At 48.2% G+C, this 15,976-nt stretch overlaps 11 non-coding genes and 4 pseudogenes across 11 annotated transcripts; all 15 read right to left on the bottom strand.

Annotated features, from left to right (window-relative positions):
• Nucleotides 1-103: 103 nt before the first annotated feature.
• Nucleotides 104-267, bottom strand: LOC134988911 (U1 spliceosomal RNA). The gene has a single exon (XR_010194254.1). It is a non-coding gene; the product is annotated as a U1 spliceosomal RNA (small nuclear RNA).
• Nucleotides 268-958: 691 nt separating this feature from the next.
• Nucleotides 959-1,100, bottom strand: LOC134988850 (U1 spliceosomal RNA; annotated as a pseudogene).
• Nucleotides 1,101-1,252: 152 nt separating this feature from the next.
• LOC134988910 (U1 spliceosomal RNA) lies at nucleotides 1,253-1,416 on the bottom strand. The gene has a single exon (XR_010194253.1). It is a non-coding gene; the product is annotated as a U1 spliceosomal RNA (small nuclear RNA).
• A 5,835-nt stretch (nucleotides 1,417-7,251) lies between these two features.
• LOC134988827 (U1 spliceosomal RNA) lies at nucleotides 7,252-7,414 on the bottom strand. The gene has a single exon (XR_010194195.1). It is a non-coding gene; the product is annotated as a U1 spliceosomal RNA (small nuclear RNA).
• A 152-nt stretch (nucleotides 7,415-7,566) lies between these two features.
• Nucleotides 7,567-7,730, bottom strand: LOC134988945 (U1 spliceosomal RNA). Its single transcript, XR_010194286.1, has one exon. It is a non-coding gene; the product is annotated as a U1 spliceosomal RNA (small nuclear RNA).
• A 698-nt stretch (nucleotides 7,731-8,428) lies between these two features.
• LOC134988879 (U1 spliceosomal RNA) lies at nucleotides 8,429-8,564 on the bottom strand (annotated as a pseudogene).
• A 152-nt stretch (nucleotides 8,565-8,716) lies between these two features.
• LOC134988943 (U1 spliceosomal RNA) lies at nucleotides 8,717-8,880 on the bottom strand. Its single transcript, XR_010194284.1, has one exon. It is a non-coding gene; the product is annotated as a U1 spliceosomal RNA (small nuclear RNA).
• Nucleotides 8,881-9,578: 698 nt separating this feature from the next.
• LOC134988878 (U1 spliceosomal RNA) lies at nucleotides 9,579-9,714 on the bottom strand (annotated as a pseudogene).
• A 152-nt stretch (nucleotides 9,715-9,866) lies between these two features.
• On the bottom strand, nucleotides 9,867-10,030 carry LOC134988821 (U1 spliceosomal RNA). Its single transcript, XR_010194190.1, has one exon. It is a non-coding gene; the product is annotated as a U1 spliceosomal RNA (small nuclear RNA).
• Nucleotides 10,031-10,704: 674 nt separating this feature from the next.
• On the bottom strand, nucleotides 10,705-10,867 carry LOC134988859 (U1 spliceosomal RNA). Its single transcript, XR_010194218.1, has one exon. It is a non-coding gene; the product is annotated as a U1 spliceosomal RNA (small nuclear RNA).
• A 152-nt stretch (nucleotides 10,868-11,019) lies between these two features.
• On the bottom strand, nucleotides 11,020-11,183 carry LOC134988899 (U1 spliceosomal RNA). Its single transcript, XR_010194241.1, has one exon. It is a non-coding gene; the product is annotated as a U1 spliceosomal RNA (small nuclear RNA).
• Nucleotides 11,184-11,857: 674 nt separating this feature from the next.
• Nucleotides 11,858-12,020, bottom strand: LOC134988855 (U1 spliceosomal RNA). The gene has a single exon (XR_010194217.1). It is a non-coding gene; the product is annotated as a U1 spliceosomal RNA (small nuclear RNA).
• A 152-nt stretch (nucleotides 12,021-12,172) lies between these two features.
• On the bottom strand, nucleotides 12,173-12,336 carry LOC134988934 (U1 spliceosomal RNA). The gene has a single exon (XR_010194276.1). It is a non-coding gene; the product is annotated as a U1 spliceosomal RNA (small nuclear RNA).
• A 698-nt stretch (nucleotides 12,337-13,034) lies between these two features.
• On the bottom strand, nucleotides 13,035-13,170 carry LOC134988876 (U1 spliceosomal RNA; annotated as a pseudogene).
• A 152-nt stretch (nucleotides 13,171-13,322) lies between these two features.
• Nucleotides 13,323-13,486, bottom strand: LOC134988913 (U1 spliceosomal RNA). The gene has a single exon (XR_010194256.1). It is a non-coding gene; the product is annotated as a U1 spliceosomal RNA (small nuclear RNA).
• Nucleotides 13,487-15,976: the final 2,490 nt, after the last annotated feature.

Genomic DNA, 15,976 nt, shown 5'->3' with positions numbered 1-15,976 from the left:
AGTGAAGGAGATCCAACTGAGGCAGCACAAGGGAACTCTCGAAAGAAGAACAAGGCTAGAGGAAGATCTGAGACAAAGAAATCTGACTTTTACCAGAGCTGACCAGAGGAAAGCACAAACACAGTCCCCCACTACCACAAATAATGCAGTTGAGTTTCCCACATTTGGGGAAATCACAGGGGTCAGCATACCCAGAATGCAATGAATGAACCTAACCCTGGGAGAACAATCTTCATGACCATGGTATCTCCTATGCAAAATAAGTATGATTTGGGATAGGGCTGGGGAGGGCCGCTGCTCAGGCACATCTCTGTCAAGTAAAGGAGATTCAACTGAGGCAGCACAAGGGAACTCTCATCTGGGGACAACAACTGCAGGGAGAACACATATTTTCAGATGAACATGGGAGGGCAGAAGGCTGCCTAATACTGAAGCACCCGCAAACAACAAACCAAATGCAACAACTAGTGCAAGCATTCCTGGGGGAAGGCCTGCAGCAGATGGATTTGAATATGGTGATGTCATCCAAGCAGTGGGTCAAAGTTGGCTTCAACCCTCGTCTGCATATGAAAAGAATAAAGGGGTGTGCAGGGCATGGCGGCCTTTTGCGGCGCTTGGATGACCCCTAGTTCGCATTAAACACCTCCACCCTCCTTCGGTGTGGGGCTCATGTTGGCTATGCCCCAGCCCCTGGAGCATTCAAGCTGATTTCTTGCAGCAGCTGGGCACTGTAACAGCTCCAGAGCTGCTCTGTAAAGCAAGTAAAAGGGTGTGGGCCCTGCAGCACTACCTGTAGTTTGCATTGTGCGTTGGAAGGCACAAAGTAAGCAGACGGGAGAAGTCAGGATAGTGCACAAGGGTATAGAAGGGAGGGGCTCAAGAAAAAGTAGTGGAAACAGACAGCAAACTAGGCTGGAGAGCGACCTGAGACAAAGAGATCTGAATTATATGAGAGCCGACCAGGGGAAACACAAATTATGCAGTCAAGTTTCCCACATTTGGGGAAATCGCAGGGGCAGCACACCCAGAGTGCAATGGGTGAGCCTTGCCCTGGGAGAAGCATCTTCATGATCATAGTATCTCACCTGGCAGGTAAGTAGGAGTTGGGCTAGAGCTGGGGAGGGTCGCTGCTCGGGCACCCCCCTGTCAAGTGAAGGAGATCCAACTGAGGCAGCACAAGGGAACTCTCGAAAGAAGAACAAGGCTAGAGGAAGATCTGAGACAAAGAAATCTGACTTTTACCAGAGCTGACCAGAGGAAAGCACAAACACAGTCCCCCACTACCACAAATAATGCAGTTGAGTTTCCCACATTTGGGGAAATCACAGGGGTCAGCATACCCAGAATGCAATGAATGAACCTAACCCTGGGAGAACAATCTTCATGACCATGGTATCTCCTATGCAAAATAAGTATGATTTGGGATAGGGCTGGGGAGGGCCGCTGCTCAGGCACATCTCTGTCAAGTAAAGGAGATTCAACTGAGGCAGCACAAGGGAACTCTCATCTGGGGACAACAACTGCAGGGAGAACACATATTTTCAGATGAACATGGGAGGGCAGAAGGCTGCCTAATACTGAAGCACCCCCAAACAACAAACCAAATGCAACAACTAGTGCAAGCATTCCTGGGGGAAGGCCTGCCGCAGATGGATTTGCATATGGTGATGTCATCCAAGCAGTGGGTCAAAGTTGGTTCAAACACCTTTGCAAAGTTCTATAAGTTTGATACCCTGGCTGAGGAGGACCTCCTGTTTGCTCAATCGGTGCTGCAGAGTCATCCGCACTCTCCTGCCCGTTTGGGAGCTTTGGTATAATCCCCATGGTCCTTACGGAGTCCCCAGCATCCTCTAGGACGTAAGAGAAAATAAGATTTTAAACCTACCGGTAAATCTTTTTCTCGTAGTCCGTAGAGGATGCTGGGTGCCCGTCCCAAGTGCGGTCTACTTCTGCAAGACTTGTATATAGTTATTGCTTACATAAGGGTTATATGTTAGTTTTCATCGGTCTTGGACTGATGCTATGTTGTTTTCATACTGTTAACTGGGTAGTATATCACAAGTTATACGGTGTGATTGGTGTGGCTGGTATGAATCTTGACCTTGGATTAACAAAAATCCTTTCCTCGTACTGTCCGTCTCCTCTGGGCACAGTTTCTCTAACTGAGGTATGGAGGAGGGGCATAGAGGGAGGAGCCAGTGCACACCCAGATCTAAAGTCTTTCTTAAAGTGCCCATGTCTGCTGCGGAGCCCGTCTATCCCCCATGGTCCTTACGGAGTCCCCATCATCCTCTACGGACTACGAGAAAAAAAAATTACCGGTAGGTTTAAAATGTTATTTTTTTCTCTGCAACCCACTGCTAAATTGTGCTTCCTAGCTGTTTTTTATAAAATCACTTAATTAAATCTAACTCTGATTACGTCAGAGAAGGCCAGGTACCCTACACCATAAGAGGGGGTTTGAAATTTTGACTTGTCTACTTAAAGATCACCAAAATCTGATGACAAGGTCAATTACATCCCTGGGTGGGATTGAACCACCAACCTTTTGGTTAATAGCCCATGTAAGTGCAAGAAATCCTGAAGCACTCACTCATCATGGGAAAGTACCAATGTGTTTCTTACAAAAATTCTCCAGATTATTGACTTTTTAAAGTTTTTCTAGGAAACGTTCTAGATGAATGATTATTAGCCTTTGTCAGTATTGACTTTTGCAAGGTGTCTCTGTGGCGCAATCGGTTAGCATGTTTGGCTATTAACCAAAAGGTTGGTGGTTCAATCCCACCCAGGGATGTAATTGACCTTGTAATCAGATTTTGGTGATCTTTAAGTAGACAAGTCAAAATTTCAAAAAAAACCCTTATGGTGTAGGGTACCTGGCCTTCTCTGATGTAATCAGAGTTAGATTTGATTAAGTGATTTTATAAAAAAACAGTTAGGAAGCACAATTTAGCAGTGGGTTGCAGAGAAAAAAAAATATGCTGGCAGAAAAGTCCAATTGAGTGATTAAACAGCTCTTCATTTTCTGATTTTATGTTTATGCTAACAAATTTGCTCTCTGAAAAGTGTCCACAAAGCCAAGTCTCTGATTAACACCTTTGTAGGAATGGTTTTTCACCTATTACTGAAATAAACTTGCTTCATTGGAAAGGCATCAAAGATGCATCCTCATTTCAATGTCTACTGAAATAATACAGGTTGACACCAGGAAACGTCACTGCATCCTTGCTGCTTCCTCATGGGGAAGTCTGTTTAATGTGAAAACAAGGTGATATCTAATCAGCACACAGGTAAGGAATTAAGAAAATCTTTCTTTATGGGTGAAGATGTTTCTCACAAATTGTTGTCCCAATGCATCATTGAAATTCAAGATGGAAGATGATTTTCATATATCACTTGTACATTTTGCATTGCTCTTCTGGTGACAATGTAGTTTGTTTTTGTCAATTACCATTTCAGTAATAGGGTAAAGAAAATTAAGTGGATTTTTTAAAGAAAACAATGCTGTCAATATACTATTAAAACAAATTAAAATGATAAAAGTTATTGTACTTTAAGTAAAAATAAAAGAGCCAAAATATCAATCCCAGTTTTTGATTACTTTAATTATAAAAAAAAAATGCACATAGCAGAGGATAGTTTCGATCAATCAACCTCTGGGTTATGGGCCCAGCATGCTTCCATTGCACTACTCTGCTGCTCATGGAAGTGTAAGAGATCCTGAAGACTAAATTGATTAAAGGCCTAAAAGTACTGGACTATAAGGAAAGACTTACTAGGCTGAATATTTATACACTAGAAAAGAGGTGCCTAAGAGGAGATATTATTAATATCTTCAAATATGTAAAGATACATAACAAAGAGTTATCAGAGGAATTATTTATTAAAAGAACACGTGGTCACTCGCTGCGACTGGAGGAAAGTTCAGAACGCAATGGAGGAAAGGTTTCTTCACTGTTAGGGCAATCAGGATGTGGAATTCCCTGCCAGGGAAGGTGGTAATGGCGGACTCTGTAATTGGATTTAAAAAAGGAATGGATACATTTCTGAATGAAAAAGCTATCCAAGGTTATAATACTTAAAATATCAACATGGTTAATCCGGGGGTAACATGAGTTATAGTAGCTAACTAGTCATAAAACATTATTCAGCAAGTATGTAGAATCATCACAACTTAAAACAGGTTGAACACGATGGGCAATTTGCCTCTATTCAACCTCAAAAACTATGTTACTATATTACTATGTTATTGTAGTATACAGAACACCACAATGCAATGAGCAGTGATAGTGAGCACTGATGAGGATACTAGAACTGACACTGAGCAGCAAGATGCAGCACTGGACTATTAGTAATGTACTGTAGTATGCTGAGCACCACAATGCAGCACAAGACAATGAGCAGTGATACTGAGCACTGATGAGGATACTACTGAGAACTGACACTGAGCAGGAGAGACACACTACTAGTATTACTGAGCAGCAATAAGTAACCACTGATACTGAGCACTGATATTGAGATTTCCACTGAGAGAACATAGCCACGTCCTCTCCGCTCTCTCTTCAATGCACGAGTAAAAATGGCAGCAACGCGCAGCTCTTTATATGGAATCCGAATCTCGCGAGAATCCGACAGCGGGATGATGACATTTTCCCTTGTTCAGGTTTTCCGAGTCAGGCGGGAACAACCGAGCCTGCCTCGGACCAGTGTAAACCACGTGGAGTTCGTGGGGAATTCGGTTCTCGGAGAACCGAACCCGCTCCTCTCTACCTTATACCCATCATTTTTTTTATTTTCAATCTAAACCCCTGCAGTTTTCTGTAAGCATCTGCTTCGCTATGATGATCAACAAGTCACAAGGGCAAACACTCAGGGTTTGAGGCGTAGATCTTAGGACTAGTGATGAGCGGATTCGGTTTTACTCGGTTTTACTCGGTTTTACTCGGTTCTCAAAACGGCATCTTATTGGCTCACGGATGTCACGTGTTTTGGATAGCCAATAAGATGCCGTTTTGAGAACCGAGTAAAACCGAGTAAAACCGAGTAAAACCGAACCTCGCTCATCACTACTTAGGACCAGCTGCTACAAGCATGGCAGAGGTGTCACTATCACTGGTGACACCCAGAGAGGTGGCGAGGGAGATTGTAATGCAGTGCGCGCAGATAAGCACCGCAATGGTAAAAAGGAGGCATGGTTTCATAGGTAGGGGCGTGGCCTGGTGGCCTAAATCTACATTTTGTTGCTCCGGGTGTCCCGGGGGTTGGGGGCTGCACCCGGGGACTAGTGTGTGAGCGGTGCTGGCTCCTGCACAGTGACAGGGCATGGCCACCCAGCATGACGCCTCCCTTCTTGACCATGCTGTAATTGCAGTCGCACTGCAGTTCAGCGTGATCATAAAAAATGGTGTAGCCTCCTGCTGGTGCAGACTGTATGTGCGCGCAGGAAGCCGCCACCATTTTTGTGATCACAGCGGCTGAATGTGATGTCATACAGCCGCTGTGACCACGCCCCCTGTGTCTCCTCCGTTGCAGACCCCATTTTGAAGCCTTGCCCCCGCACCGCTCCATCCCTGACTTGGAAATGGAGTGTTGCTGACCCACCTCTCCCCCCCTTCCCCGCCCCGATTGACAGGCAGAGGCGATCACATTCTCTGCGGGGTGCCGCAGAAAATGCAGGCACATGCGTATGCTCTTAGCAATTTTTGCTGTTGGATCGCTTATTGTGATTGCAATCCAACCTGAATCAGGCCCTATTACCTATCACAATGCGCTGCGGGCAGTACAAAATTGGGTTAATATAGGAGAAAAACCCCCAGACCTGTGCTCCTTAACTGTACCTGGTGGCTAGTGGAGCGGCTGCCCAGTAATCAGTGTCCACCGCAGTGCGCACACGGCCCACCCCCTACGGCCTCGCTCCCCTTCATCAGCGGCCTCGTGATCCGGAAGGGTGGTGTGTGTGTGACTGACCTTAGGATGAAACCGGAGCCTCCGCTGCAGTGACCCAGCAACCAGGGCACGGGAGTATACAGCGCCGCTGGGAGTGATGAAGCTGCAGTAAAGATGTCTATTAGACCTAGCCTGCTGCAGCCCTTGTAGATTCTCATAAAACAAGTTCTTCTTTTCTTGTCAAAATTAATAGCTAAGAATAGGCTGCCTGAGGCAGGCCCCTGTTAATTGGCCTGCTACTGAAGGCACCAACTACAAACTGAGCTCCCTGTTCATGGAAGCGGGGTTATAGAGGAGAATGCACTGAGCTTCTTGGGAACAGTCAAAAGCTTTGAGCCGGTTGGTGCCTCAGATCAAGATCCTACTCTACACCCCAATGTGAATCCTTGTGGAGTCCAGTGTACCCCACAGAAGAAATTAATGTGTCACACCCATTGGCAGCAACCTTAGAATAGCTGCTGACGGGCACAATTGAGAAAGGAAGGGGGGGGGGGGACATTTGAATCCAGCACATAGATGCAATTCAAATATGTAATTTGTACCTTCCTATTTTAAAATATAATGGATGAACCTCACCCTGTGAGAACAATCTTCATGATCAAGAGATCTAATATGTAAAATAAGTATGAGTTGGGATAGGGCTGGGGAGGGTGGCAGCTCGGGAAGCCCCTCCCCCGTCAAGTTAAGGAGATTCAACTGAGGAAGCACAAGGGAACTCTCATCTGGGGACAACAACTGCAGGGAGAACACATATTTTCAGATGAACATGGGAGGGCAGAAGGCTGAATAATACTGAAGCACCCCCAAACAACAAACCAAATGCAACAACTAGTGCAAGCATTCCTGGGGGAAGTTCTGCAGAAGACGGATTTGCATACGGTGATGTCATCCAAGCAGTGGGTCAAAGTTGGCTTCAACCCTCATCTGCATATGAAAAGAGAAAAGGGGCGTGCAGGGCATGGCGGCCTTTTGCGGTGCTTGGATGACCCCTAGTTCGCATTAAACACCTCCACCCTCCTTTGGTGTGGGGCTCATGTTGGCCATGCCCCATCCCCTGAAGCATTCAAGCTGATTTCTTGCAGCAGCTGGGCACTGTAACAGCTCCAGAGCTGCTCTGTAAGGCAAGTAAAAGGGTGTGGGCCCTGCAGCACTACCTGTAGTTTGCATTGTGCCTTGGAAGGCACAAAGTAAGCAGACGGGAGGAGAAGTCAGGATAGTGCACAAGGGTATAGAAGGGAGCGGCTGAAGAAAAGAGAAGTGGAAACAGACAGCAAACTAGGCTGGAGAGAGACCTGAGACAAAGAGATCTGAATTATACGAGAGCCGACCAGGGGAAACACAAATTATGCAGTCAAGTTTCCCACATTTGGGGAAATTGCAGGGGCAGCACACCCAGAGTGCAATGGGTGAGCCTTGCCCTGGGAGAAGCACCTTCATGATCATAGTATCTCACCTGGCAGGTAAGTAGGAGTTGGGCTAGAGCTGGGGAGGGTCGCTGTTCGGGCACCCCCCTGTCAAGTGAAAGAGATCCAACTGAGGCAGCACAAGGGAACTCTCGAAAGAAGAACAAGGCTAGAGGAAGATCTGAGACAAAGAAATCTGACTTTTTCCAGAGCTGACCAGAGGAAAGCACAAACACAGTCCCCCACTACCACAAATAATGCAGTCGAGTTTCCCACATTTGGGGAAATCACAGGGGTCAGCATACCCAGAATGCAATGAATGAACCTCACCTTGGGAGAACAATCTTCATGACCATGGTATCGCCTATGCAAAATAAGTATGATTTGGGATAGGGCTATGGAGGGCCGCTGCTCAGGCACATCTCTGTCAAGTAAAGGAGATTCAACTGAGGCAGCACAAGGGAACTCTCATCTGGGGACAACAACTGCAGGGAGAACACATATTTTCAGATGAACATGTGAGGGCAGAAGGCTGCCTAATACTGAAGCACCCCCAAACAACAAACCAAATGCAACAACTAATGCAAGCATTCCTGGGGGAAGGCCTGCAGCAGATGGATTTGCATATGGTGATGTCATCCAAGCAGTGGGTCAAAGTTGGCTTCAACCCTCGTCTGCATATGAAAAGAGAAAAGGGGCGTGCAGGGCATGGCGGCCTTTTGCAGCGCTTGGATGACCCCTAGTTCGCATTACACACCTCCACCCTCCTTCGGTGTGGGGCTCATGTTGGCTATGCCCCAGCCCCTGAAGCATTCAAGCTGATTTCTTGCAGCAGCTGGGCACTGTAACTGCTCCAGAGCTACTCTGTAAGGCAAGTAAAAGGGTGTGGGCCCTGCAGCACTACCTGTAGTTCGCATTGTGCGTTGGAAGGCACGAAGTAAGCAGACGGGAGAAGTCAGGATAGTGCGCAAGGGCATAGAAGGGAGCGGCTCAAGAAAAGAGAAGTGGAAACAGACAGCAAACTAGGCTGGAGAGAGACCTGAGACAAAGAGATCTGAATTATACGAGAGCCGACGAGGGGAAACACAAATTATGCAGTCAAGTTTCCCACATTTGGGGAAATCGCAGGAGCAGCACACCCAGAGTGCAATGGTTGAGCCTTGCCCTGGGAGAAGCACCTTCATGATCATAGTATCTCACCTGGCAGGTAAGTAGGAGTTGGGCTAGAGCTGGGGAGGGTCGCTGCTCGGGTTCCCCCCTGTGAAGTGAAGGAGATCCAACTGAGGCAGCACCTGGGAACTCTCGAAAGAAGAACAAGGCTAGAGGAAGATCTGAGACAAAGAAATCTGACTTTTACCAGAGCTGACCAGAGGAAAGCACAAACACAGTCCCCCACTACCACAAATAATGCAGTCGAGTTTCCCACATTTGGGGAAATCACAGGGGTCAGCATACCCAGAATGCAATGAATGAACCTCACCTTGGGAGAACAATCTTCATGACCATGGTATCGCCTATGCAAAATAAGTATGATTTGGGATAGGGCTAGGGAGGGCCGCTGCTCAGGCACATCTCTGTCAAGTAAAGGAGATTCAACTGAGGCAGCACAAGGGAACTCTCATCTGGGGACAACAACTGCAGGGAGAACACATATTTTCAGATGAACATGTGAGGGCAGAAGGCTGCCTAATACTGAAGCACCCCCAAACAACAAACCAAATGCAACAACTAATGCAAGCATTCCTGGGGGAAGGCCTGCAGCAGATGGATTTGCATATGGTGATGTCATCCAAGCAGTGGGTCAAAGTTGGCTTCAACCCTCGTCTGCATATGAAAAGAGAAAAGGGGCGTGCAGGGCATGGCGGCCTTTTGCAGCGCTTGGATGACCCCTAGTTCGCATTACACACCTCCACCCTCCTTCGGTGTGGGGCTCATGTTGGCTATGCCCCAGCCCCTGAAGCATTCAAGCTGATTTCTTGCAGCAGCTGGGCACTGTAACTGCTCCAGAGCTACTCTGTAAGGCAAGTAAAAGGGTGTGGGCCCTGCAGCACTACCTGTAGTTCGCATTGTGCGTTGGAAGGCACGAAGTAAGCAGACGGGAGAAGTCAGGATAGTGCGCAAGGGCATAGAAGGGAGCGGCTCAAGAAAAGAGAAGTGGAAACAGACAGCAAACTAGGCTGGAGAGAGACCTGAGACAAAGAGATCTGAATTATACGAGAGCCGACGAGGGGAAACACAAATTATGCAGTCAAGTTTCCCACATTTGGGGAAATCGCAGGAGCAGCACACCCAGAGTGCAATGGTTGAGCCTTGCCCTGGGAGAAGCACCTTCATGATCATAGTATCTCACCTGGCAGGTAAGTAGGAGTTGGGCTAGAGCTGGGGAGGGTCGCTGCTCGGGTTCCCCCCTGTGAAGTGAAGGAGATCCAACTGAGGCAGCACAAGGGAACTCTCGAAAGAAGAACAAGGCTAGAGGAAGATCTGAGACAAAGAAATCTGACTTTTACCAGAGCTGACCAGAGGAAAGCACAAACACAGTCTCCCACTACCACAAATAATGCAGTCAAGTTTCCCACATTTGGGGAAATCACAGGGGTCAGCATACCCAAAATGCAATGAATGAACCTCACCCTGGGAGAAAAATCTTCATGACCATGGTATCTCCTATGCAAAATAAGTATGATTTGGAATAGGGCTGGGGAGGGCCGCTGCTCATGCACATCTCTGTCAAGTAAAGGAGATTCAACTGAGGCAGCACAAGGGAACTCTCATCTTGGGACAACAACTGCAGGGAGAACATATATTTTCAGATGAACATGGGAGGGCAGAAGACTGCCTAATACTGAAGCACCCCCAAACAACAAACCAAATGCAACAACTAGTGCAAGCATTCCTGGGGGAAGGCCTGCCGCAGATGGATTTGCATATGGTGATGTCATCCAAGCAGTGGGTCAAAGTTGGCTTCAACCCTCGTCTGCATATGAAAAGAGAAAAGGGGCGTGCAGGGCATGGTGACCTTTTGGGGCGCTTGGCTGACCCCTAGTTTGCATTAAACACCTCCACCCTCCTTTGGTGTGGGGCTCATGTTGGCTATGCCCCAGCCCCTGAAGCATTCAAGCTGATTTCTTGCAGCAGCTGGGCACTGTAACAGCTCCAGAGCTGCTCTGTAAGGCAAGTAAAAGGGTGTGGGCCCTGCAGCACTACCTGTAGTTCGCATTGTGCGTTGGAAGGCACAAAGTAAGCAGACAGGAGGAGAAGTCAGGATAGTGCGCAAGGGCATAGAAGGGAGCGGCTCAAGAAAAGAGAAGTGGAAACAGACAGCAAACTAGGCTGGAGAGAGACCTGAGACAAAGAGATCTGAATTATACGAGAGCCGACCAGGGGAAACACAAATTATACAGTCAAGTTTCCCACATTTGGGGAAATTGCAGGAGCAGCACACCCAGAGTGCAATGGGTGAGCATTGCCCTGGGAGAAGCACCTTCATGATCATAGTATCTCACCTGGCAGGTAAGTAGGAGTTGGGCTAGAGCTGGGGAGGGTCGCTGCTCGGGTACCCCCCTGTAAAGTGAAGGAGATCCAACTAAGGCAGCACAAGGGAACTCTCGAAAGAAGAACAAGGCTAGAGGAAAATCTGAGACAAAGAAATCTGACTTTTACCAGAGCTGACCAGAGGAAAGCACAAACACAGTCCCCCACTACCACAAATAATGCAGTTGAGTTTCCCACATTTGGGGAAATCACAGGGGTCAGCATACCCAAAATGCAATGAATGAACCTCACCCTGGGAGAAAAATCTTCATGACCATGGTATCTCCTATGCAAAATAAGTATGATTTGGAATAGGGCTGGGGAGGGCCGCTGCTCATGCACATTTCTGTCAAGTAAAGGAGATTTAACTGAGGCAGCACAAGGGAACTCTCATCTGGGGACAACAACTGCAGGGAGAACACATATTTTCAGATGAACATGGGAGGGCAGAAGGCTGCCTAATACTGAAGCACCCCCAAACAACAAACCAAATGCAACAACTAGTGCAAGCATTCCTGGGGGAAGTTCTGCAGAAGACGGATTTGCATACGGTGATGTCATCCAAGCAGTGGGTCAAAGTTGGCTTCAACCCTCATCTGCATATGAAAAGAGAAAAGGGGCGTGCAGGGCATGGTGGCCTTTTGCGGTGCTTGGATGACCCCTAGTTCGCATTAAACACCTCCACCCTCCTTTGGTGTGGGGCTCATGTTGGCCATGCCCCATCCCCTGAAGCATTCAAGCTGATTTCTTGCAGCAGCTGGGCACTGTAACAGCTCCAGAGCTGCTCTGTAAGGCAAGTAAAAGGGTGTGGGCCCTGCAGCACTACCTGTAGTTTGCATTGTGCATTGGAAGGCACAAAGTAAGCAGACGGGAGGAGAAGTCAGGATAGTGCACAAGGGTATAGAAGGGAGCGGCTGAAGAAAAGAGAAGTGGAAACAGACAGCAAACTAGGCTGGAGAGAGACCTGAGACAAAGAGATCTGAATTATACGAGAGCCGACCAAGGGAAACACAAATTATGCAGTCAAGTTTCCCACATTTGGGGAAATTGCAGGGGCAGCACACCCAGAGTGCAATGGGTGAGCCTTGCCCTGGGAGAAGCACCTTCATGATCATAGTATCTCACCTGGCAAGTAAGTAGGAGTTGGGCTAGAGCTGGGGAGGGTCGCTGTTCGGGCACCCCCCTGTCAAGTGAAAGAGATCCAACTGAGGCAGCACAAGGGAACTCTCGAAAGAAGAACAAGGCTAGAGGAAGAGCTGAGACAAAGAAATCTGACTTTTTCCAGAGCTGGCCAGAGGAAAGCACAAACACAGTCCCCCACTACCACAAATAATGCAGTCAAGTTTCCCACATTTGGGGAAATCACAGGGGTCAGCATACCCAGAATGCAATGAATGAACCTCACCCTGGGAGAACAATCTTCATGACCATGGTATCGCCTATGCAAAATAAGTATGATTTGGGATAGGGCTGGGGAGGGCCGCTGCTCAGGCACATCTCTGTCAAGTAAAGGAGATTCAACTGAGGCAGCACAAGGGAACTCTCATCTGGGGACAACAACAGCAGGGAGAACACATATTTTCAGATGAACATGTGAGGGCAGAAGGCTGCCTAATACTGAAGCACCCCCAAACAACAAACCAAATGCAACAACTAGTGCAAGCATTCCTGGGGGAAGGCCTGCAGCAGATGGATTTGCATATGGTGATGTCATCCAAGCAGTGGGTCAAAGTTGGCTTCAACCCTCGTCTGCATATGAAAAGAGAAAAGGGGCGTGCAGGGCATGGCGGCCTTTTGCAGCGCTTGGATGACCCCTAGTTTGCATTACACACCTCCTCCCTCCTTCGGTGTGGGGCTCATGTTGGCTATGCCCCAGCCCCTGAAGCATTCAAGCTGATTTCTTGCAGCAGCTGGGCACTGTAACTGCTCCAGAGCTACTCTGTAAGGCAAGTAAAAGGGTGTGGGCCCTGCAGCACTACCTGTAGTTCGCATTGTGCGTTGGAAGGCACGAAGTAAGCAGACGGGAGAAGTCAGGATAGTGCGCAAGGGCATAGAAGGGAGCGGCTCAAGAAAAGAGAAGTGGAAACAGACAGCAAACTAGGCTGGAGAGAGACCTGAGACAAAGAGATCTGAATTATACGAGAGCCGACGAGGGGAAACACAAATTATGCAGTCAAGTTTCCCACATTTGGGGAAATCGCAGGAGCAGCACACCCAGAGTGCAATGGTTGAGCCTTGCCCTGGGAGAAGCACCTTCATGATCATAGTATCTCACCTGGCAGGTAAGTAGGAGTTGGGCTAGAGCTGGGGAGGGTCGCTGCTCGGGTTCCCCCCTGTGAAGTGAAGGAGATCCAACTGAAGCAGCACAAGGGAACTCTCGAAAGAAGAACAAGGCTAGAGGAAGATCTGAGACAAAGAAATCTGACTTTTACCAGAGCTGACCAGAGGAAAGCACAAACACAGTCCCCCACTACCACAAATAATGCAGTCGAATTTCCCACATTTGGGAAAATCACAGGGGTCAGCATACCCAGAATGCAATGAATGAACCTCACCCTGGGAGAACAATCTTCATGACCATGGTATCTCCTATGCAAAATAAGTATGATTTGGGATAGGGCTGGTGAGGGCCGCTGCTCAGGCACATCTCTGTCAAGTAAAGGAGATTCAACTGAGGCAGCACAAGGGAACTCTCATCTGGGGACAACAACTGCAGGGAGACCACATCTTTTCAGATGAACATGGGAGGGCGGAAGGCTGCCTAATACTGAAGCACCATCAAATATCAAACCATGGCCCTCATTCCGAGTTGATCGCTCGCAAGGCGATTTTAGCAGAGTTACACACGCTAAGCCGCCGCCTACTGGGAGTGAATCTTAGCTTCTTAAAATTGCGACCGATGTATTCGCAATATTGCGATTACAAACTACTTAGCAGTTTCAGAGTAGCTTCAGACTTACTCGGCATCTGCGATCAGTTCAGTGCTTGTCGTTCCTGGTTTGACGTCACAAACACTCCCAGAGTTCGCCCAGACACTCCCCCGTTTCTCCGGCCACTCCTGCGTTTTTTCCGGAAACTGTAGCGTTTTTTCCCACACGCCCATAAAACGGCCTGTTTCCGCCCAGTAACACCCATTTCCTGTCAATCACATTACGATCGCCGGAGCGAAGAAAAAGCCGTGAGTAAAAATACTTTCTTCATTGTAAAATTACTTGGCGCAGTCGCAGTGCGAATATTGCGCATGCGTACTAAGCAGAATTTCACTGCGATGCGATGAAATTTACAGAGCGAACGACTCGGAATGAGGGCCCATATGCAACAACTAGTACAAGCACTCCTGGGGGAAGGTCTGCAGCAGACGGATTTGCATACGGTGATGTTATCCAAGCAGTGGGCCAAAGTTGACTGGAACCCTCATCTGCATATGAAAAGAGAAAAGGGGCATGCAGGGCATGGCGGCCTTTTGCAGTGCTTGGATGACCCCTAGTTCGCATTAAACACCCCCACCCTCCTTTGGTGTGGGGCTCATGTTGGCCATGCCCCATCCCCTGATGCATTCAAGCTGATTTCTTGCAGCAGCTGGGCACTGTAACAGCTCCAGAGCTGTTCTGTAAGGCAAGTAAAAGGGTGTGGGCCCTGCAGCACCACCTGTTGTTCGCATTGTGCGTTGGAAGGCACAAATTAAGCAGACGGGAGGAGAAGTCAGGATAGTGCGCAAGGGCATTCTTTTCTCTTAGTCCGGGGGCAAGGCTTCAAAATGGGGTCTGCAACGGAGGAGACACAGGGGGCGTGGTCACAGCAGCTTTTCTCTACAGTCTGCACCAGCAGGAGCCTACACCATTTTTTATGATCACGCTGAACTGCAGTGCGACTGCAATTACAGCATGGTCAAGAAGGGAGGCGTCATGCTGGGTGGCCATGCCCTGTCACTGTGCAGGAGCCAGCACCGCTCACACACTAGTCCCCGGGTGCAGCCCCCAACCCCCGGGACACCCGGAGCAACAAAATGTAGATTCAGGCCACCAGGCCACGCCCCTACCTATGAAACCATGCCTCCTTTTTACCATTGCGCTGTTTATCTGCGCGCACTGCATTACAATCTCCCTCGCCACCTCTCTGGGTGTCACCAGTGATAGTGACACCTCTGCCATGCTTGTAGCAGCTGGTCCTAAGATCTACGCCTCAAGCCCTGAGTGTTTGCCCTTGTGACTTGTTGATCATCATAGCGAAGCAGATGCTTACAGAAAACTGCAGGGGCTTAGATTGAAAATAAAAAAAATTGATGGGTATAAGGTAGAGAGGAGCGGGTTCGGTTCTCCGAGAACCGAATTCCCCACGAACTCCACGTGGTTTACACTGGTCCGAGGCAGGCTCGGTTGTTCCCGCCTGACTCGGAAAACCTGAACAAGGGAAAATGTCATCATCCCGCTGTCAGATTCTCGTGAGATTCGGATTCCATATAAAGAGCTGCGCGTTGCTGCCATTTTTACTCGTGCATTGAAGAGAGAGCGGAGAGGACGTGGCTATGTTCTCTCAGTGGAAATCTCAATATCAGTGCTCAGTATCAGTGGTTACTTATTGCTGCTCAGTAATACTAGTAGTGTGTCTCTCCTGCTCAGTGTCAGTTCTCAGTAGTATCCTCATCAGTGCTCAGTATCACTGCTCATTGTATTGTGCTGCATTGTGGTGCTCAGCATACTACAGTACATTACTAATAGTCCAGTGCTGCATCTTGCTGCTCAGTGTCAGTTCTAGTATCCTCAACAGTGCTCACTATCACTGCTCAATGCATTGTGGTGTTCTGTATACTACAGTAACATAGTAATATAGTATATATAGAGGAGCGGGTTCGGTTCTCCGAGAAACGAATTCCCGACGAACTCCACGTGGTTTACACTGGTCCGAGGCAGGCTCGGTTGTTCCCGCCTGACTCGGAAAACCTGAACAAGGGAAAATGTCATCATCCCGCTGTCGGATTCTCGCGAGATTCGGATTCCATATAAAGAGCTACGCGTTGCCGCCATTTTTACTCGTGCATTGAAGAGAGAGCGGAGAGGACGTGGCTATGTTCTCTCAGTGGAAATCTCAATATCAGT

Source organism: Pseudophryne corroboree, unplaced genomic scaffold (genome assembly GCF_028390025.1).
Source record: "Pseudophryne corroboree isolate aPseCor3 unplaced genomic scaffold, aPseCor3.hap2 scaffold_1087, whole genome shotgun sequence".
NCBI classification, from domain to species: Eukaryota; Metazoa; Chordata; class Amphibia; order Anura; family Myobatrachidae; genus Pseudophryne; species Pseudophryne corroboree.
This window is presented reverse-complemented; position numbering and strand designations above follow the sequence as displayed.